The 23,974-nt window shown below is 38.7% G+C and overlaps 1 long non-coding RNA gene across 4 annotated transcripts in view; it reads left to right on the top strand.

Annotated features, from left to right (window-relative positions):
* Window positions 1–23,974, top strand: part of LOC143642837 (uncharacterized) — an 89,413-nt gene that overhangs the window by 36,053 nt on the left and 29,386 nt on the right. The window contains exon 3 of one of the 4 annotated variants that reach the window (XR_013155936.1): window positions 21,079–21,244. The exons of 2 other annotated variants lie outside the window; for them this stretch is intronic. This is a non-coding gene — a long non-coding RNA (uncharacterized LOC143642837). Of the gene's footprint in view, window positions 1–13,479; window positions 13,658–21,078; window positions 21,245–23,974 lie in introns of those variants that run through there. One more of the 4 variants, XR_013155937.1, reaches the window with a different exon arrangement.

Raw genomic sequence — 23,974 nt, 5'->3', positions numbered from 1 at the left:
ATGGAAAACATCTGAAGGCAGAAGAAGGTTTTGGAAAGTAATAAACGCTGCATTTGGGCATTTTCACCCGGCTGTGAATGCTGGTTCCATAGATGAAAGTCAGCGGCTGTCTGTGGACACCATGAGTGGCAGGCCGCGTGCCAGAGCGAGCTCACAACTAAGCCTCGTCAACCACAGGCAGCAGTGGCTCCCAAACCCCCCTGGGTTACTATGCAGAGGGCTGCACCCCGGGAGAGGACATCTCCCCAGCCACATTTAAAGGAGGAGCATACACGCCAAGTAACAAGGGCAGATCTGACACAGACTACCGACTGAGTTTGATTAAAATGTATCGAAATTGCAATTTTTCCTTCCCTATTTAACTGTAAGACACCGTCAACGTTGCTTAATGTCAGTGCTGTTAATGAAGTTGTCAGGCTTGTCACTTTCATTGAATAACAACTTTACTAAGAAACTGGAACTACTATTACCTCCAGCTCTGTACGATTGAATTCATCAAAGCATGCCTGGGCTTCAGACGGTGGCAGGCTTTTGAAGAATTTCCCTTGGCTTTGGAGCCTGCCCTATCAGAACAGCTCAATATGTCCAGTGAAAGAAGCTTAAAACAAATCACTGGGAAAAAAAAATTAGGACTTTCTCCTTCGAGGTAGGCCAATTGGAAATGGATAAATTCCGTTCTCTTAAGAGAACTGGCCTCATTCCCAGGCTTTGTGGCACTTTTTGTGGCCCTTTAGGATTCTTTATTCTCAGTATCTGCCTTCCCCATCCTTGCTGTCAGTGAAATGAAATTCTGCCATCTTTCCCTTGTTCATTCACTCATTCCTTTGTTCTCTCGTTCAAGAAATATTTGCATGCCTATATTAAGATAGGCATTGGATCCCAGGTGATAAAAAGAGTAGAATTAGAATTTCACAAATTAAAAATTCTAATGGGAGAAGAAGACATGTGCATAAACACCTGAGTAGTAACCATTCAAGAAAGATAAAACATGATGGGCTATGCAGGAGACCTCGGTTTGGTTCCCGGCCCATGTGCTTCCCAAAAAACAAAAAAAATTCAACAAATGGTGCTGCAATAATGGGATATTCACATGGAAAAATACTGAAATGTGACCCGCCCCCATACAGCATACAAAAAAAAAAAATAGTATGGGTTAGGGATTTGGGTGGGAAGAGAGGAGAGGATTTGAGGCTGAGATTGCAATGAGAATGGATAGTATTTGCACATTGGAGGTAGCTGCTTGCTGGCTCCTTGCTGATATTTAGACCCAAATTAAACTTCATTGGCTCCAAAACATCTCCCCTGAACACCCAATGAAATGATGTCCTCTCCACCCTCACTCACTTTAACCACATTACCCTGTGCTGCTATCTTCATAGCACTTACCACTCTCTGAAATTATTGTGTTTATTTATTTAGCTGTTGTCTTTACTCATGAATATAAAAGCACCAGGAGAGTAGGAACCTTGCCCTCTTTGATTAACGCTGCATTTCCAGGGCCTAGAAAGAGAGTGGCCTACCACAAATGCTCCAAAAATGAAAATAAATGAACCAAGTGAAATTGATGAGGAGAAGGGGATGCCAGGTATGGAGGAGAAGATATGAAAGGGTGAGCAGCCTAATGCACCCGGGTGAATATAGGAAACAGTGAGACAGGACACGGTGGAAATAAATTCCAAAAGATAAGGCAAGGCAGATTTTGAGAGCATCTAATGCCAGTTAAAGGAATTTAGATTTTGTTCTACTATAAGTGAGCAGCCAAGTATTTTAGAATAGGAGAGTGACTCAGAAAGCAGCATTTGAAAACTTGGCCTTTCAGTTGTGTCCAAGGTAGATCAGAGAGGGAAGCAGCAGCAGTCTGGCTGAACAGTAAAAGAACAATGCATAGTTTGGGAAGAAACGAGATTCATTCGTTTGGTGGAAGCACTGCCATCTCTAGGACATGGAGTGCTGAGTAATTCCTCAAAACCTGTGTCAAATAGCATACCCAGTCCCTCTTGCATGAGTTGTTTAGGTAAACTCTATTAAGGAATAGTACTCAATAACAAAAAGGACATGTAAAAAAAAAAAAAAGACGTGGTGGAGATAAGGATCGAGGGAAGAAGGAAGGATGATTTTGGGTTGGAAAGAGATGGTTGGAAAGGCCTTTCCTAGCCGAGAAGTATCCCCAACCCTGCAGTCTAGGGCAGGGAGGAGAATGACCTTGAAAGGAGAAAGACCCTTCACACTTCTACATCTGGCTCTATCTTAAGCTCAGAGAATCCAATTTGGATTCTGGGATATTTTTCCTATGTCTTGTTCATTTTATGACATGGAACATTCTGTAACCACACCACCAAACCATCATCAGACCACAGACTCTAAAGCCTGGTTCTCACCTTCGGGTGGCTCTTTAGGAGTCCTTTAACACGCAGCGACTGCAGGTCCTGGAGCCAGACCGGCCAGGTTCAACTTCTACCTCTGCCCAGCGTGTGTCCACAGACAAGTTATTTAAATGCTCTAGGCCTCAAACTCCTTGCTGGTAAATTTGTTATGATAATAGCAGTACCAACCATGCAGAATTTCTATGGGAATTAATGAGCGAAGATGTAAAGTGCTCAGAGCAGTGGCACAAAGAACATGCTCAGGAAATCTTGGCTATGACTCTTAGTGTTGTTATTACTGATGTGCCTCATTGTGTTCCTAGCAGCCGGCACGAACTCCCACCCATTCACTACTGCTCATTCAGGTTAGTGAGTAAAGTATGGCTCTCATTTACATGCAGGGGTTGTAAAAAAATATCCTAGTAAGTGATATATTTGTCAGCCTTCCGAATGTCAGGGTGTTCTGGTTTGCTAGCTGCCGGAACGCAATACACCAGAAATGGAATGGCTTTCAAAAAGGGGAATTTAATGAGTTTCTAATTTACAGTTCTAAGGCCAAGAAAATGTCCCACTTAAAACAAGTCTATAGAAATGTCCAATCTAAGGCATCCAGGGAAAGATACCTTGGTTCAAGAAGGCCGATGAAGTTCAGGGTTTCTCTCTCAAGTGAGAAGGCACATGGTGAACACAGTCAGAGTTTCTTTCTCATCTGGAAGGGTACATGGTGAGCATGGCATCATCTGCTGGCTTCTCCTGGCTTCCTGTTTCATGAAGCTCCCTGGGAGGCATTTTCCTTCTTCATCTCCAAAGGTCACTGGCTGGTAGGCTCTGCTTCTTGTGGCTATGTCATTCTGCTCTGCTCTCTGAATCTCCTTCATTCTCCAAAGTGTTTCCTCTTTTATAGGACTCCAGAAACTTCTCAAGACCCATCCAAATGGATGGAGACCTGTCGTCACCTAATCCAGCTTAACAACCACTCTTGATTAAACCATATCTCCAGGGAGATGATCTGATTACAGTTTCAAACATACAATGTTGAAGAGGGATTATTCTGCCTTTACAAAATGGGATTTTGATTAAAACATGGCTTTTCTAGGGTCTATACATCCTTTCAAACCAGCACACAAGGCTTGTTTTTTGCATAAGGGGATAGCTTCGATGATTTTCCTATGAGGTTGCCATGTCACTTTCTTTCTTGTATTCAGTAGCCCACATGCACCTCATTATCATTGTCATAACTACCACGCAAAGTTAGCATGTACTGAACCTGGCTTTGTGCACTGGACATTTCTGTTTGATCCAAATAGTTACTAAGTACCTAATGCATGTCAGGCACTGTTCTAGGTCCTAGGGGTATGTAGTGAACAAATTAGACTCCTTACCTTCAAAGAGAATGTACTTTATTAATGTGGTTTCATTTACTCTTCACACAAATGAGGATGCTTTATCACTCCTGTTTACTGATGAGGGATCTTAGAATTCGTATAGCTGTTAACTCAAGAAAAATCATGTAACTATTAAATGTTTGATAAGGGTTATTAGTCCAGGTTTAACTTCAAAGAATGTGTGCATCCCAATAAACTGCAAGCTTCCTTGACATCTTGGGTCTCTACAGTAACAAGTATTCTTTAGAAAATACCTGTAGCTTATGGTGGGTGAAATCTCCTTCATCTGAAGTTCTGTACAACCAACGTTTCTGAGAAACCTGAGAGATAAGACTGGGTTAAAGAGCTGATCTAGATAGAATTCTAATGAAAAGAAGCTGCCTAGGTACTTCTGGGCAAATATTTTAAATCAATATATAAGCATTTGGCATTGTTACCCAATATCAGATATTATAGAATACAAAAATGATGTCTAGTTGTTTTTGGTTGTGAATGAATGCCTGTTCATAGACACGTAATAAAAAATAAAGGGACAGTATTGGATCATAAAACTCAACCACGGGAGGCTTTGATGGATTCAGGTATGTTTGGATCCGGCTGCTCAAAGAATATCATCAGAGCTTTGTCTTGCCCTCTCTAGTTCTCAGCTCTGCTTTGCTTCCTCTTGGCTACAGCCTCAAACAGAGTCCTCTTTTTGTGGTTGACTGGTCCTTTCAGTTTGTAATTCCATAGAAATTAGAGCCTTTATTTATGGCTATATAAAACTCCTGAGATGGACTCTGTTTGCACAAACTTGGGTCACGTGCACACATGAATGCAGGGTGGGATAAAGCTCTCTGGTTCCAGGTCATGAGCCTACTTGAACTTTATGGGCCAAGCTGGATTACTGTGGAATGGCAGAGAACGAACTGTCCCCCAAAGAAAGGGAGGCTGGAACAGCATAGGGACACTAGAGTTAGGAAGGTTCAGAGCTACACAAGCCAGACAGCAAGCAGAAGATGACCAAAAGTTCAGTGTAATGCACAGAAAGAAACCCACAGTTAATCACTGGAATACAAGATGAATGCAGTTGTCTGGTAACTTCACTATTTTGCCGTGAGGTATAAATTACTCATTTGAAACTTAAAACTGTGAAATTTATGTGAGATTAACATTTCACTAGAGTGATAAATAAATGCTGGCAATAACCTTTCAAATGTAAACATATGCTCCATCTGGGTTAGGCCATGTAACAGTTGCACTAAGAGGATGTTTTTTCTTTGCAAGTTGTTGGAAACTTGTACCCTTGAAAATGTTCAGTTTTCCCCAAAACAAATCCTCTTCATGCACAAAGTGAAGATTTAATTGGGGAAAGCAATGAGGTGACAATTTTTACGCCTCCTCGAGATCCATGGTTTTTCTTTCCATTTCTCCATTATTCTGTCCCTTCCTCTCTCTGCTTTTCCTTCTCTTTCATCCTTATTTCCTGCTTTATGCCAATGCACCTGTGAGCCACACTTGGCCTAACTGCTCCTAATGTTCTGCCATCATGCAGGTAGATATTGCATAGAACAGAACCAAAGAGCTGCCCTAGAGAGAATTCCAATAAAAGGCCATATCATGCTATGCTTTTCCTGGGGAATTGTTTCTAATCCTGATGACAAAATTTGCTTTCATGTGGAGGAGAGAAGCAAGAAAAAGAGCAAGTAGTTTCTGAGCTAATTTTTTTTTCTAAGCAAGAAAGAATTAATAGTTTCCTATATAATAAACCCTGTGTGAAGCTTATTTTCCATATTCTTTTATTGAAGTGCATCCGCTCCCTAGCTTCTGTGAGCCAAATATAATCACCATTTTATGAACAAGCAAACTGGCCTCATAAGGGGTAAATGATTCAGCAAGCAGAAGAACCAAAACATGAACCATGTTTGTCTGATTCCAGAACTCTTGTGCTTTCCAAATCCAGTGACCTACTGAGTGACTTTTATGTCCTGATGCCATGATCTCTCTATTCTTTCTTCTCAATAGTTCTTTAATTTCCACTTCTCCTCAATTTCGTCCATAATAGTCTTTTTTTAGGCTACCATCATCTTCTGCCTGGGTTACAGAAACAGGCTCCTAACTAACCTCCTTGACTCCTCACTTGCTCCCCTCCATTCCATTCTCAATCTTAGCCCAACTGGACATTCTAAATACTGATCTGATCATACCATCCATTTGCTTTAAAACTCTTAAACGGCTCCTCATTTCCCTTAGGAGAAAGGCCAAAATTTGCAGCATGATCTGACCCTGTTTTCCCTCCCAGCTCCATCTTTATCCTCTTCATTTTATATTGAATTTTGAGTTTTTCCTAGACTCTCAGTTATAACATGCTTATTTTGTCCTCTAATCTTTGAGTTTGTTGTTTCCTCTGCAACTTGCCATTTTCTCTTTGCTGAATCCAACTCATCTTTCAGGGCTTATTTTAAATGTCATTACCTCTAGAAGCCTCCCCTGATCTTCTAGGTTATGTTAGATTTTGCTGTATGTGTTCCAATACACAGCACCCCACATCTCTCTGGAGATGTGACTCCTGTACTTAGTACAGTGTCTGACACACCACAGTAGGCATTCACTTGATATTTGTTGAATGTTAATTCAAGGAGTGATCCTTGTCAATGAAGATCTAAGCATTTCTCTGAGTAGGTGGGAAGGATATACATGAAATGATGATGTAAAGATTACATTATCAAATGATACATACAGTTACAAAATGCTAACTGAATAATCCAGATATATTAGAGCATAATTAAATTATTATTAATTTAATTAATAATAATTAATTTAATTATTAATTTAATAATCCAGATGTATTAGAGCATAATACAATTATTTATTCACTGTTCCTGTAAAAGAGTATTTGTTTAGATTATATGAGATATGTAACATTGTGTCATGTACTGGGGATACAGGGAGATAATTCGTCCAGGATCCAATAGTATACTTAGAGATGTCTGATATGCACACAAAATAGTTAAGCAAAATAAACATTACTGTAATTGCCTTGCCAGGTGAGAATGTCGACTGGCATATCAGGGAGCCTGGATGAAAAAAATGAGACCTGATGGATAGTTGGGATTAAAGATTCAGAGGGAGTTGGAAGAGTATTCTGGGTGAGGAAAGAGCATGCTCAGTGATGGAATTGGGCATGAAAAGTGGGTTAGTGGGAATGACGGATTTGGGTGCAGAAGCTGGAGACAGGATTGAACAGGTGAAAAGGGGGATGATAGAAAGCCATGAGGTCAAACTGAGAGGTTGGTACCTTACGCTACAGAAGGCCGTTAGGGCTTTCTTTAATAAGAATGTGACATCAAAATACTGTTATTTTAGAAAGATGGAAACTTTCTTGAGTCTTTCATAGAAATATAGGCATTCCTTGTTTTCTGTTTCCACCATACATATATCCAATATAATGAGTTATTATAATTTTATAGTTGTTGGGCCAAGAGTCTTACTTCCCACTAGACTGTAACTTCCTTAAGAAAGAAACTGTACAATTACATTTTCACATCCCCAGTGGCTGCACATCACCTGCCAATAGTAAGCATGCAATAAACATTTGTTGAGTGACTAACTGATGAAATGAATCCCTTAGGTTTCAGGGGCTAATATTATTTTAATGAGGCTGGGGCTCAGTTGGGTAATGACGATAGACTTGTCATGACAGAATAAATGCTCAGAGTAGCTTTCAGCACCAATGCTAGCACTGTTTGAAAGAACTGATTGTACCATACTTAGGAACAGATATGATGCAGGGTTTGGCTGAGGAAAAGAAATAAAATAAAGGTAAAATGCTGAGAACCTGTCATGGATGGAAATGGAAAATTGAAAGGAGAAATCGATGATGAGATTTCTTTGGGGCATGTCAAGATATGATGTCCTAAAGTGGAGATCCACCAAGCCAGCTGGAGAAGCTGGACAGGATCTTGGTTGAGCAGTCAGAGTTAGAGTTAATTACTCAACTAAAGACTTTTTCAGCAGAATGGAAAAGAATTCATAGGGCCCTTATTTTGGTCCTGATCAAAATTTCACAGCAAAACAGTCAATGAAATATTATGTAACATTTGTGTTATACAAGAGGATATGATGATATGACAAAGATTAAATCAAACTTACTGAAAGTTCATACCCTAAATACTGATTTTCTCTATGGGTTTTGGGATTATAGGAGATTTTAGCTTTGATTTTGCTTATCTGAATTATCTAAGTTCTCTATAAAAACTATAAACATATTTCAAGAAGTAATAGTGAGTCCTGATACTATTAAAAATTTGTTAAGGGAATAATTTAGTACATATTCTTCATTTTCTGAAATTGCCTACATCCATTAGGGTACGATTCCAATTTTGGAGCTACATATACACTCATAAGAACAGAAATCTATTTGTAAAATGTGAAGATGAAAAACATGCCAAACTATCCATCCTTTATGACCATCAAGCTCCTTTAATTTACAATATTATTTTCAATTAAGTCCTCAAGTGGCACTTTTGTTTTATCATTTAAAGCAGTGTGCTAGATAGCGTATATACCTGAGAGTACCTTTACTCCATCACAGTCAATGGAAATAAATCCTGCCCCTTGCCACTTCAATGTACTTATCTTGCAAATTTCCGTTAACTACATGAAGGCATTATGGATATGAGAAGAGGCATTTGTTTTTTTCCCTTTTTATTACCACTTGGTTGGAACTCACTCAGGTTATCCCTGCATGTTGGTTTCAACAACACAATACATAAAATGGAATCTTTCCAAATCCCATCCTCTCTCTGCTGAACTGTGGCTCTGCCTATTGCTCATCCTGCAATTTCTCCTTGGCTTCCAAACACCCACCCACGGGCCCCTGGTAGAGCAGCTCCAAGAAGAGCATCCCTCACAGCAGCTTAGAGGGCGGCTGGGTTTCCCGAGCAGACCTTTTGGTGGTTGAGCAACTGTGTGGCCTCCAGGAGCTCGCAGACTGGCAATTATGTGCACACGGGGCTCCACATCTGCATTTGTGTTTTCACCTCCTGTGGGGTTTCGTGCGTAAAGAGAGGACTTTTCTCCATTTTCTGAACCTAAAACAACCTGCTTGGCTGCAGGTTTCAGAAGTCCTTTTGCAGGTCTCTGTTTTCCCCTGTCCCTGCTGATCCCTCTGGCAGTTTAACCATAAGTCCCCCATCAGAGTCCTTAAAGAAGAAAGGTTTCCAGCATGAGTACACTATATTAATAAATGAAACCCAACCTTTTAAAAATTACACTGTCAGAAAAAACCATTAGGCTGTAAAAGAGTGGAAGTAAACATTAGATTTTAATATCCACTGCTGCTTAGGTTTTTCTGAACTGAAAAATCCCCAGTGAGCACTTAAAACTTCATTACTCCACTGAAAGGTTGTGAAAGGCTATTTAAAGGTTTTCAATTTTGTTGAAGTCTAGAGGTTATTACAGCAGGAAAGAATACAAACCCTAATATTACAAGGAATGAAAGGAATGAAATTTATGTTCTCATCTTCCCTGCAGTTTAATCCAAGTCTATTAGATTCATTGGTAAAAATTAGGGCAGGTTGAAGGTTTTCTACAGGTTTGATGAAAAATAATATTTGGACACTATGAAAAATATTGCTGTCTGTATCACACTCCAAGAATTGCTTTATCTCCCAGTTCTCCAGTCAGAAGTTATTTCATTATCAGCCTCTGCTTAAAGCCTCTTAAACAGTTTCAAAACTCAAAAAAAAAACAAAAAAAAAAACATAAGGCAGTCATGCCCCATTTTTTACCCAAAAAAGCCAACTATGGAAATTAAACCTTCAGTTCAAAGGTTTTTATGTATTTCTTCCCATAATTAAAATCATCCTAATTTTTTAATGGAAGGAATTTGTGTCTTAGATCTTTTGATTTTACCAAACTTGGTTTTGAGCTTATTCAACGAAGGAGTATTAGATGCTTTCCACATCCCTCTTTCTTATTTTGAAGACTCCTCATCACCAACTTTTTCTCCAGCCAGTCTCTGAAGTGCAGAATGGTTTTGAGTTACTTAATATGATGTTATTATTCAATTGCCTTTCCATTTGTTCATCCCCCACCAACTTATCTGTCTGTCCAACAAACAGACCTGGTGCTGGGCTGGGGCTAGAGAGGCCTGAGGAGATGGCAGGCTGTTGTGAGGTGGGCACACTAACAGTGTGTAGCACAGGACAGAGTAACAAGTGCTGCCTTGAACATGTGACCAAGGAGCAATGAGTCTCAGAGCAACAACCTAGCACCTCTGCGGGTAAGAAAGTTTCTTTAAGGAGGAGATGTTTGAGCTGGGTTTCAGAGGGTGAGTTAAGAAGGAAATGAAACTAAGGAAACATTGGGAAGGAATTTTATGCTTACAAAGGATGAGTTGTTATGGGGCCTGGCATCAGATGAATCTGGAAAAACAGTCTAGGATGAAAGTAATAATACCTATTAATTGTAAAAAAAAAAAAAAAAAAATTTGAAAGTATAATGCCAAACCTGCTTAAATTATCCATAATTGTTCCATGTAGAGGAAATCACTGCTAGCTAACATTTTATTGTACTTCTTTCCAGACTTCTTTCTATATTTTTTTGGTATAGATGAAACCAAGTCATATGCCCAATTCTGTATATTGCTCTTTTTTTGAAATAACATGGTAACTAATGCATGATTCTGTGTTGTCCCGACTTCATAATCATAATTTCAATGGTTACATTGTAACCAATCACAGTGTATGCAACCATTCCTTAATGGATGAGTTTTAATATTGTTTTTAAGTTTCTGACAATATAAAATACAACATGATGACCATTTTCTGCATAAATATTATTCTAATTTTTGGAAATTTCCCTTAGTTTTATTTATCAAATAATACATATGAAATGGTTTAGCGTAGTACTTAGCTAAAATACTAGCAATTATTATTGTTAGGTATGTGACCATTGGGTAAAAAAGTATTCTTACTTTCTAATATATATTATTAATTTTTTTGAAATTATTTTACTTCTTCAAGAGACACACAGTATTTCCCCTTTCATCTGTATCTTCATCCACAGGAAATATTATCACAATGAAAAGTTTTGCTAATTTGATAGCGAAGCAAAGCATGCCATTGATTCAATTTGTATTTCATTGAGTACCAGCGATACCAAATGTTATTTCAATGTTCATTGACCTTTTTCATTTCCTCTTCTGTCTTATGTTCTTTGACCATTTTTTTAGGAAGGATTTTGAAAACTCTGCTATAAAACTGGGGCTTTATCCAGTTGGCAGTGGGGAGTCATTGAAGGCTTTGAAGTTTTTGCTGTTGCACAAAAATGTCCCATCCCAATAGCCTCATTAATTGCTGCATGGTTATTATCTGCATAATAACACTATCCACATATGGTTCAAAGAGGGGTGATGATGATGACAAAACGATGGTGATCATGGACATAACAAATAATAATAGTAGCTAATATTTACGATGTGCCTATTCTGTACTAGCATTTTCCAAGCTTTTCCAATATTATTTTAATTAAACCTCACAAATACTGTAAGGTAGATATTATAACCTCTGCACCATTGCTTGAACTAAGAGTGCCAATTACTCATCTTTCTTGCCTTCCTGATTCTATCCATTACAGAACTAACACAAAGCATTACATTATCCCATAATAAAATTTCCAAGCAACTGTGAGGATATACCTGGGATTTGACACATAACATTTAAAAGCTTAACCATAATACATCTAAAATATAAGCCACTTTCACTCGGTACATAATTACACAAATGGATTTTCATTATTTGTGAATAATAAAATAATAAAATAATAATAATAAACATCATCATTATTATTGTTGAATCTATTTCACCATAAAGAGCTGCGATTTATGGATGAACTTTTTGGGAAACCCCTCCAACTTAAGTCATTAGGTAATTAGGCTGTTTAGGTATGGGGAGCCTCTTAGAGTTCCTCAAGGAATTTCTCCACAGTCTTCAGAAAGATTTTATGGTATATATTCACTTTCAAGAAAGACTGGAACTTATTCAAATCAATAAATGCAAGAAAGGTGCTGCACAATGCTGGCTTTCAGTTATGGATCACTCTTCAGCATCCACTCATTTGTTCATTCAAAAATATACATTGGACGGGCCACAGCAGCTCAGTGGCAGAGTTTTCGCCTGCCATGCCGGAGACTTGGGTTTGATTCCTAGTGCCTGCCCATACAAAAACAAAACAAAACAATATATATATATATAATTATATAACCTCTTATTAGGTTTTACAGATTGTGTAAATAGCAGGAAACAAAATAAACGTTGAAACTGTCTTCATAGAGGAAGGGATAAGCACAAATAATCTCACAAATACCTTTAGAATTTTAAATGGTTCTAAGTGCTTTCAAGGAAAGCTATAGGGGAATCTAACTGAGGCATAGAGAGGGCAGCTCTGAGGAGGTGTAGCTTAACCTGAGATTTGAAGGATGTGTTAGAAATAGTCTGGCCTAGATTAAGGAGAACATATTCCAGGCAGAGATCATGAAGCAAGAAAAATAAGTGTAGTTTTTCAGGAACTGGAAGACTGTGTGGTTAGAACCCAGGCTAGGCTTGGCATGGCATTTTTTTTTGGAGATGAGATAGATCATGCAAGACACTGGGGAGGTCACAATTTTTGGATTCATCCTAAGTACATGGAGAATTCCTTGATTTTTTAAAAAAATTTTAAAAATTTTTTAGCAGAGGAGTGATATGATCCTATTTAGATTTCAAAAGCTGCATTTGGCTACTGTAAGAAGGACCAGATGGAGAAGAGCAGATGGAGAGAGGCCAGTTAGGAGCTGAAGAAGTAATGATGTATGTTATAATGGGGCCTGGAGCTCGGATCCCAGCACCTGGGATGGGCAACTGTGCATTGATTCAAGATATATATCAGAAATAAAAATTGAAATGACTTGTATAGCGATTTGCAAAAGAGATATTGATATCCTGTACAATTGAGAGGATTGAGATTGTATTTACTGAATTTGGTAGGTTGGAAGAGAAGGAGCTTGGTGTGGGATTGGTGAGTTTAGTTTCACACGTATTTGATTTCAGATATGTGAGAGATATCATCCACATGTTGGAGTCTAGATATGGAGCTTAGAAGAGAGATCTGGGTTTGAAATATAATCTTAGGAGTTTTTAGTGTATAGAGCTTTCCTCTGCTGTAGTGTTGATTAGAACTTTTCAGGGTCTGAGTAATAAGAATAATAATATTTATCTTACATTGAATGTTTACCATGTGCCAGATTTTGTTCTAGAACATTATCTATATTATTTCATTTAATTCTTGAAAACTTTTGGATATAGCCAATAAGGTGTTATCATGACTATTTTTGGAAGTGAAAGAACTGAAGCACAGAGAGGTTAAGAACTTGCCCAAGGTCATACAGCTAGTAAGTATAGGAATCAAAATCTGAGCCTAGGTCGTTCAAGTCTTGTGATACAACTGAGAACAGAACCCAGATCGACCCGTGGGGAATGTTAGTGTTTGTATAGAAGGAATAACGGGGAAGGAACACTGTGGACTGTCATATTACGGTTTCTAAATATTTGCTGCCCCACCATCTGGGAGCATGATCTGATGTCTTGCCTGCTAATGGTGGGTTTGACCAGGTGAGTTTCTTTGGCCATAAAATGTAAGAGGAAGTGAAACATGTCACACAAACAGAACCTTTAGGAGCCATTGTATGGTTCCTTCATTGCTTTCCACAGAGGGAGTCTGTTCCTTCACCTCGTTCCTGATGTGAAGAAGACATGAAGCAGAACCTGTCACCCAGGAGGTGACATGCAAAGTGAGTGAGAAGCTTTGATTGTTGCAAGACCTTAAGATTTTGGGATTGTTTGTCATTGCAGCCTTATCTAGCAAAAGCCGACTCATAGGAAAATCCAGACATTTAGGCAGAAAACTAAGATGTGCTATAGAAAAGCAAATGACATCAGAAAATGAAAAATAGAGGGATGATAGAGAGAATTAGCAAAAAGATGAGTTAGCAATTTGAAATAATTAATAAAATAGACTAAACTTTGACAACTTTTGATCGAGATCAAATGACAGCAGTGACAAAATAAATGACATTATGGATAAAATGAAAATATAATTAAAGATACAGGAGTGATTTTTAAAATATCAAAAACACTAAGGATCTTGAAGACTTAGATAAAAACAAAGAAAATAGAAAATATACAAATGACCAAAAGAGATACACAGTAAAATAGAAAACCAATAAGCCAATACTGATTAAATGAATTCAATCATTTGTAAATACTCTCATCTTACATATCTACTTCCTACCCTAACCAGAGCTATCAGGTCCAAATAATTAGCAGGGTGTTTTGCCAACCCTTAAAAAAAGATGATCTTTCTTTTAAAAATTCAATAATGAAGCATGGAAAAACCAAAAAAAAAATAAAAATAAAAAGAGAAAGCTACCCAACTCTTTTTAAAAGGCTATTGTTGCTACTATAGTAGTTATGTTATAGAATACCCAACTCTTTTTATGAGGATATTAGAACAATAGTATTAATATAACTCCTATAACTATGAGACTACTATAACTTTGATAACAAAATTGAGCATGCATAATACAAGAAAAAATTAGAGCAGACTCAGTTACTGATAACAGGTGTTATAACTTACAAATATTAAATTCTAGCAAATAGAATCTAGCAGTGTTAAAATATATAATAGCTCAGACCTTAATAGGGCTTATTCCAGAGATTCAAAAATGGGTTTACATTTTTAAAATGTATCACCAAATCAGCAGTACACATCAGAAAATTCTAATGATTATCTCAGTAGTTGCATAAAAAAAATCTCATGAAACTCAATATTTACTAATGATAAAATTCTTAGCACACTAGCAATTGAAAGGACTCCACTTAATCTGATAAAGAATATTTGCTAAAATCCCACAGTAAACATTATTTCTGATGATGGCATTTTAGAAGCATTTCTATTACAGCAATAATGCCTCTTAGCATCTCTACCATTTAGCATTGTATCAGAATCCTGGGAAATAAAGGAAGGAAGGAGGGTAGGAGGGAAGGATGGAGAGAGGGAAGGAAGGTAGGAAGGACAAAGGAAGGGAAAGAGGAGGGAGAAGAAGAGGATAAAAAAAAATAAGTGGAGGATAATTAAGAAGTAAAAGATCAAATTGCTGTTGTTTGCATATAATAAAAATTTTCCATATTAAACATCCAAGAGAATCTAGAAAGCATTGAAATTAATAAAAGCATTTGGGAAGGGAAAAGAATATAAAATCTTAATTATCAAGTTCCACAATACTAGGAATAATACAATTTGTAATAGAGCAGTGAGATACCTAAACATAAATATAACAATATATTCAAGACTGTATGGAGAAAATTAGAAGACATTAATGAAGGCCATAAAAGAACTGAATAAATGAAAATATACCATATTCATAGATGGGATTTCCTAACTTTATATAAATAAAAATTATTTAAAATAAGTATATTAAGTCAAAGCACTTTTATTAGAATTCTACCAGATTTTGTTTTTTTCTAATACAGAAATCAATTAGTTCTAAAACATAAATCAACTTTTAGCATGGCAAGTATTTAAAATGCATGTAGAAAAAGAATAAGGGAGTAGAATGATGTTATTAGGTAATACTGTACTGGTAATAGACAAATAGAGCAATAAAACCGAATAGAGAACCCAAATAGAGATATAGTCTTGATCCAATAGAAAAGAAGTGACCCCACAAATGAGATTGGAGAAGATGAAAGAGTCAATAAATAGATAGGAACAACTTGCTTTCAAATGAAAAAAAATTATATTCCTACTTCACAGACAGCAATATTTCTGGAGGGATTAAAGATCTGATATGAAAAACAAGCTTAAAGAACTTTAGAAAAAAATACAGGAGAAAATTATCAAGTCATTTGAATAAATTAATAATATGCATTTTTCTTCAAAACAAAAACACAAAGCAATAGATCAATCTTGGCAAATCTGACTAATCAAAAAGAAAATCTTGCATGCAACAAAACTATAAACAACACTAGTAGATAGTCCAAGGAGATAGAGATGGGCAAAATGATCTACCAGAGGTTGGTGAACTCCAACCCATGGGACACACCTGTTTTGGTAAATAAACATTTTATAGGAGAACAGCCATGCTGTGGTGCATCTGCACTGCAGCGTCAGAGTGTAATAATTATGCGAGAACCATATGGCCTGCAGAGCCTAAAATACTCGCTCTCTGGCTCTTTTCATTTGGGAAAATTTTGCCCATCCCTGCTTATAACTATCCAGAACACATTTCTGAAATTAATATTACATAGATCATCAAATTAACAGTAACTAAATCTTTTCTTTCTGTAGTCTCTTAATATCTTTGCATTGGTAGTGTTGAATATTAATTGAACAAGAATTTATTGAGTACCTGCTATTGTGTACTTCAGTGGGTATCAAGTGCAGGAAATAGTTCATGGGTCTATTACTGGAATTTCTGTCTACCAGCCCTTTATCATTCAAATATTCACTGAGCATAGATTATGTGCCACTTTATATACATTAACTCATCCAACCTTTCTACATATTATAAGTTTAGGATGAAATTCATCATGTTCATAGATAGCAGAGCTGTGATTTGAACTGAAGTTTCCATGTTCAGTACTCTGATATTATTTCACAACCACTTCTTCTGTGAAAAAAAAGTTTTAGGGATCTTTTCGGCCAGGAGAGAAAGATATGTGAACAAATAATCAACATGTAATGTGGTGAAGTCACCAAAGAGGTATGATCAAATGTCTTCGAAGTATAGAGGTGGGAGGAAATGCGCCAGCCTTTGAGAAATATTAACCTCATATAATGTAATATTTGAACTGGGTTCTTAAAGTCTTCTTTAAGAGTTTGCCACATTGGAAAAAACTGTTTCTTCCTGCAACAAGGAATGTAATATGTAAAGTTAAAGAAATAAAAAATGACCCATGACTTATATAAAGAAGGATGAAAGTTTGCTGTGGCTTCACCATTAAGTTCATATATAGGTGAAAGGATTGGTGTTTGACAGGAAATGGGAAATATTTATACGGTGATCATAATTTCCAAAAACAATGGAGGCCCATGATTTAACAAAGGAGTTTTTTTGTGCTGCTCCATAAGTGAAAGCCCATCTGACAGATGTTGACATTTCTGGAAATTTATGTTATAGAATGGACATGAGGCAGAATACTTCAAAATTGGAACTGTTTAGAAAGTAGGAATTCTATGTGAGTGTTTTGTGTACAGCATAGAAGAGTCTAGACTTGATTCCGTAGGCCGTGAGGAGACAGTGGAAAGTTATAAGCTATGAAATGGCATGAACTGAAGTGATTCAGTAAGTGGATTGGGGGGACACGGTGGAGACTGATTTCAGGGTGGAGCCTGGCATCTATAGGGTTCTTTAGGAGTGCAGGGAAGAGATGATGAGGTCTGGACTAAGACCCTAGGGGAGAATTCTCCTGGGGGAGAATATGAGATAGCTTATCATGTTATTCTCACATATGGGCATGATAGTGTGGGAAAATGTTGGCATTTGTGTATGGTTAAGGCACAAAACCTACAAAAAAAACTAAATGTGTTCCTTTTCTAAGGAGCTGGGTGCCATCTGGATCCCTTTTGTTAGGCTATTTCTATAGTATTAGATGTGTCAGCAAATATAACTCAAGCACAAAATACCTATACAAATGTATGCAAAAGTGATAGTTGTTTTCCTGAAATGGGGAGCAGGGGACATAATGATGCTCTTAACCGAATCTGTAGAACCAAACTCAAAGTTCTCATTGGCGACGTCTTCCGCATGACTGTCAATACTCTCCAGTTATTGATGGGGTGCCTTCATGTGTGAGCGGTCGACCATAAGGCCCGAGGGATGGAAAGGAGGCATTTTTTACAGCAGAGCAACCTGGCTCATGTCTGCAAGGTCACGGTCAGTAGTTCTTTCTTTCTTTTGCTCTAAGTATTTCATTTCCCCGAAGGTCTTTTTAGAATTGGTAGAGAAAATCACTGGGTCGCATCCCCAGCATATAAAGGTGGTGAGTCAATACAATTGCTTTTCTTGCTTGCTTTGGAAGCAGTGGTTGTCGTGACCATATCTGTATGGGATAGGGAAAAGAGAATCTGTAGAAAAAGGAAAGAGGGCACTAAAATAGAGTATCATAAAGAAGAAGTAGGAATTTTAAGCAAAACTGTCAGCTCCTCCATGGTTTTGGCTTGATTTGATCTTGGTTATTAAGTAATATCAATAGCATATACATTACAGCTCAGATCCTCTGATATTTAGAAGGGATGTCAGGTTATCACGTTGTCCAGCCTTCATCTATTGCCTATTACTGATACTGCTACTCCCATGTGACCTTTTCCTTTAATACTTCAGGTGACATATGTCTTTAAACTTCCCAAGGCAACCTATTCCCATTGCAATCAAGATTGAAAATTTAAGTTATTCTTTACATGGACCCCACAGTTTGTTCATTTATTTGTTACATATTTTCTTCTTTTCTCTTTATTTCTCTCCATCCTATCTTTTCTCCCTTGCTCCCTTCCTCCATATTTCCTTCAAACAGACACCAGGTGTTGGGCACATTCTCAGTCGAATCTTCTTTTCCATGCAGTTCAAGTGGAGACCTGTCATCATGGCCCCTCTAGATCCTCTCAAGAGTTAGCACTCAGTTTTATTCCAATCACAATCAAATTCATTTTAATTGCATATAAAAATGCAACCTACTTGTTGCATTCAATGGGAAGTATTCATCTCAAACTAAACAAAAAACCATGTATGCTCTGATAAGCTACGTCTGCCTCTAAATAGTTGTTTTCTCTGCACAGGTGGCCTGAAACTCCTTTGACAGCTTCTCACGAAGACGACCATACCTCACTTGCTAACTATTAGAATTCCAATTATAAATTCCCCTTTTGGTAACACTCCATTTTTGCCTTACCCAGATTGCCTTCCCAGGGGCATTACTATAATAAAACCAATGACTGTGGACTGTTATTATTTAGATGTTTTATTATCAGTCTGATATACTTAAAAGCACCGATTAAATTGATGGTGTTATGAGTAAGATATTCCCTGGTGTATTGTTTGTCGCATGAAATGCCCTTCTCCCCAGATTTCTGGCTCAGAGATTACATGTACATGTCAACTGTCTCCCTAGATGCCAACACAAATCAGTCACGTGTTGCACCTTCTAGATTGTCAAATGCTCGGCTCCGATGTCTGAGTCAACTGGATGGAGTATGTGTAGGAATTCTGCTACCAGCAGGTGTGTTCTTATTTTGAAATTAGATGCCAATCATATGGAATATGACATGCCAATTCTCTCAACATCCTGGCTACTGTTCTTCTACCTTAACTTTCATTATATATAACGGTTTTTATGTTTGTCATTAATTTGCTTAGATTCAGCATATCTCATAGCCCATTTTTCTCTCCCTCTAACTTTGAAAGTCCTTCCACTCACTGGTAGCCAATTTACTAAATGATATCTCTTCCTTCCTTCAAAACTCACTGCGTCCTACAACTTTTCTAGATTGAACTTGACCCCATCCAGAAATTGCTAAATTAAGACCATTGCCAGAGGCAGGGAGAGGCAAAAAACAGAAAGAGAAATAATGAAATAATGGTAATCTGAATGGTAAGCATAAATATATAGTGATTTTATGTACACCTTCCTACTCCCTTTGGCAGGAAGTGTCTGGGGAGGCCATGTGGATCCGTCATGGCCAGTGAGGCACAAGGTGAAGTGGGCTAGGAATGTCTGAGAAAGCTTATCCTCCCTGGTGAAAGGCTGGAACATGCGAGAGGCCTTTTTTGCCTCTTCCCCTTCTTTCTGCAGTGTAAGGAAATGAATCTCTGAGTTGCAGTGGCTATCCTCAATTATAATGGAAGCCACTGCTAATGCATTGTTAATGGCAGGAAATAAAGGCAGAAAGATTCTGGTTACTGAAGACTTCACTGAGTTGTCGTATCTGCTAGCTCCTGCATAGTAACAAACCACTCCAAAACTTAGTGGCTTAGAACAATAGATATTTCTTCAGCTCATATTTCTATAAGTTAGCAACTTGGGTTGGGCTCAGCTGGGTAGATATTCCGGATTCAACTTGTCTCACACATGCGTCTGTGGTCAGCAGCTGGGTCAGATGATTGCTGGTCAGTCTGCAGGGATGAAAGATGTGCATGGCTGGGATGCCAATGTCTACACCCACTGGCCTCTCCTCCTCCAGTCGTTTAAGATGGGCTTGCCCATGAGGTCATTAGGTAGGATTCAAGAGGGAAAGCAGAAGTGTGCAAAGTCTCTTGGAGTCTACATTTGAAACTTGTATACAATATTGTTGCTGCCACATTCTATTGGCTCAAGCAAGAGAAAAGAGCAGATCCAAGGGATAGACTACTAGGCTTAGCCTCTTGAAAAGAGGAGCTACAAAAGTTGTGGCCATTTTTCCATCTACCACAAATACCAAAACAACTCTGGGACCACCTACCTTCTTGATACAGAACCAATAAATATCTTTATGGTTTAAATCACTGGAAGCCAGTTATTCTGTTAGTTTCTGCCAGCACATTCTAACTGACCCAGCCTACTCCAAACTGACTGAATTAGACCCTCAGACTGAGGAGGTAGCATTCACTCTAGACAAAGCTACAAGTCAGACTCTAATTTGCCGAACATAAACACTCTGCTTGCTACCTGTAGGGCTGACACACTGAAAAATGATTCTCCCTTCAATCAGCACCACAGATAATTTGTATTTTGGGGGCTTGTGAGTGCTTTCCACTTTTAATTGTCTACCATGCAGCTCCTGTCAAAGATGAGCTAAGACAATAGGCATGCTCCAGGTATCATCTGTTATACTTCTTCCTCGAGACTCTCTGTATATCCTTTTATTGCCCTTTGCGTTCCAGGTGGCTGTTTGCACATGGTCTCCTCCATCAAACAGCAAGTTGCAGGCTGCCATATTGAATTTGTGTGGCATTCATCCTTCCTCTAGTTGCTCGTGCTTCCTGGGACACTCACTCCCCATCTCCAGCACCCACTACTCTGCCTGGCCTCTAGTGGGTGCTCAGAGGTCTGTTGAACTGAATGAAAGGATAAATGATAATACAAGACACATTAAAAACTTCACCAATTGGAGAGTCACTGGGCTTAACAGACATCTACTCTTAAAATGCAGGTATCCCGAAGAAGGATAAAGAGGCTGTTAGCTATTCATGTCTCATTGTGAATTGACTGATACATATCTGGCCAACACCTAGCCAGAGCCTGGAGTGAAGGAATAAAGGTTTTCTTTTTTCCTAGGGAGATGGGAAATTGAGAGCATTTTAAGAAAAAGAAAATTTACAGATGGTTTGAAGAGGGAAGAAAAACAATCTCTGTCAGCACAACGAGGAGCCAGCTAAGATCTCTGGGGACTCAGGGAACAGAAACAAAAAGGGACTAGAAAGTCAAATGGGAAAACAAGGAAATTCTGACCACTTTGCTTTTGTGTGTCAAAATTCTTGTTGAATATATGAATGGGTTAAGGAAGAGCTTTGTTTTCTTCATTTTTCCTTCCTGGTTTAAATAAAATCTTCCCAGGCTTGCAACATGAGACAAGACTCCCAGGTATGAGCCTGGCCCTGGCATAGTGGGATTAACAATGACTTCCTGACCAAAAGGGTCAGAAGTGTAACAAATAAAGTATCAGTGGCTGAGAGTTCAAATAGAGTAGAGGCTACTCTGGAGGTTATTCTTATGCAAGCTTCAGTTAAACATTGCTACCTATCATAGCTTACCAAAACCATTCCAGCCAATCCTAACAAACACCTAGGACATTATGTAAGAATATGCAAAGGTTCGATCCACTAGGGTAACTTTCCAGAAACCTACAATCTCCAGATGGGTTCCTGGACCAGATAAAACCTGAAACCCAGAGGGCCCAGCCTCTCCAGAACATCAGATAGTTCCATCTCCCTACCCCATATTATCGACAGCCCCTTCCAACATCAAAGAGTTAGAATGGGGCATGGCCCAAATACCCCTAAAAAGTGGGAGAAAGATCAAAGGAGAAGGAGGGGTAATAACAGAGAAGATAGTTCATACTCATAACACAGATGAGTATGATGGCTGAATCACTAATTTAATGGCTAAATCATTATATTTCTTTTGGTCTCCAGTGTCTTTGAGCAGTCAGAAGAAAAAACCTAAAACTGTGGAACTGTAATCCATACCAAACTATGAAATCTGTTCTACAGCTAATTGTTGTGATCACTTTGAAATTTACTGCTTTTTTATATATATGTTATTTTTCACAATTAAAAAAGGAAGTGAGAAACCGAACCCTCCTGGGTAATTCCCGTGTGTAGCTGAGGTGGAGAGCAGTGCACCCAGCCTTGCTGCTCCTTCTGGGCAGTCTTTGGGCCAGCGGTGTTGGGCATCTCTAGGACACGTTGATGGAGTGTGTGTGTGGTGGAGTGGTTGACGGGGCCAGTGTACACGGGCTCGAAAGCGCATACTGTGAACAGTTCTTTCCAAATCCACATTTGTTGGCTTCATGCTTATAATTTGAAATGGGCCATGGAGGGAGGATTTCCGCCATGGAAATTGACAAATGCAGCTCTGCTCCCCCACCAAAAGCCAGTTGCTCAGTATTTACCAGCACACCACTATATGGCGGCCTTGTTAAAACTCCAGCATCTCAGGCTCTACCCCAAACGGATTGAATTAGAATGAACCATTTAACAAGAACCCCAGGTGATTTCATGTATATTAAGACAGGAAAACACTGATAAAGTCCAGCTCCTGACATGGCATTCAAGACCTTTCAAAATGAAGTATAATGTTGCCTCTTCAGCATCATTGCCCCCCCCCCCCCACTCCGGTCCCACTGAGCCCCTTACTGACTTCCCCCAGAGAATCCTGGAGCCTCACACCTGTCCCTGCTTTGTTGTCTGCCTGGAAAGTCCATTTCCTCTTTTACCCCAGTCTTCATTGCTCAAATTGAATATCATCTCATCGAACTGTGCAGGCAGATATGATTGTTATTTTTTTCCCTCCCCAACTTGTTACCTAGACTTCTCTGAGGGTAATTCTTCCATTTTATGTTCATATACCACTTATAATCTCCATGGATTGCAAGATCCTCTAAAAGCAGACACCACAAATTCATCTCTGAAGCTCTAGCAACCAGCATAAGATGGGTGCCCAGGAAATATTTGTTAATTTATAAATTATTTCATCTAGGAGATTCAACCCCCAAATTCTGAAAATCTGGTCGGTTTTGATAACATATGCATCTGGGACAAATGTGAAAACCTCAGGGATGAACAGAAATGACAAAACTAAAGTGCTTTTCTGGCGACAGTGTGTGCCTAAGTACTTAGGAATAACTGAAAATTAAAGGCTGGTTTTGTTGAGTAATACATCTGCAAACTGAAAAACTGCATGTCTATTTTATTTACCAGCACAAATGCCCATTTGCTCACACACATAGCTGTTTGCAAGCAAATTTTGTTCCCATGCAAAACAAATGTAAATTTGGCATTAAACAAGTGCCAATTATTTCCTGAATGTGGAAGGGAAAGGAAGGGTGATTTAACTGATAGAGGCTCTGGACGAGGAAGCAGAGAAAGCCGCTAGCTCAGCTGCGCGGGTCTTTTTCATCACAAGGAGTGAATGTTTAATCTGCTTAATTGGGTGGGCATTCACTGCTGATGAGCGGGGCCCCGTGTTGCATCTCATTTTCTTTCCCTCGCATTGGCTGCTGTGACCTTCCGCAGTCTCCTCTGCTCACCGCTGGAAAATAGGAAGCTAATTTGAGCTTGTTCTCATGTTTCTTTCATGCGGTGGGGAGAATTCATTTGATAAGCCCTAGGTCAGTTTTTATTGTGAGGCCTGATTGCTGTGATTAATTTTAATGCTACCAGTTACCATTTATTAAGGACCCACTAGGTGCCAGGCGCTATCCTGGGGTGGAGGTGGGGGGTTTTCCACACTCTGTCTCCCTTTCATTTTTAACCCTCACAACAACCCTATAAATTAGGTAGCACTGGCCCTATTTTGTAGATCAGGACACTGAGGCTCAGATTAAAGTCATTCTGCAGCAGCAGAAGGCAGATCAGCTCTGTCTGCTCTTAGCCCCCCTCGCCCCACCCCTTCATTCCACTGTGTCGCAGTCGCCTCATTTTAATAAAAACTAATTAAGCCTTTCACAGTT

Source organism: Tamandua tetradactyla, chromosome 7 (assembly GCF_023851605.1).
Source record: "Tamandua tetradactyla isolate mTamTet1 chromosome 7, mTamTet1.pri, whole genome shotgun sequence".
Lineage (NCBI taxonomy): Eukaryota > Metazoa > Chordata > Mammalia > Pilosa > Myrmecophagidae > Tamandua > Tamandua tetradactyla.
This window is presented reverse-complemented; position numbering and strand designations above follow the sequence as displayed.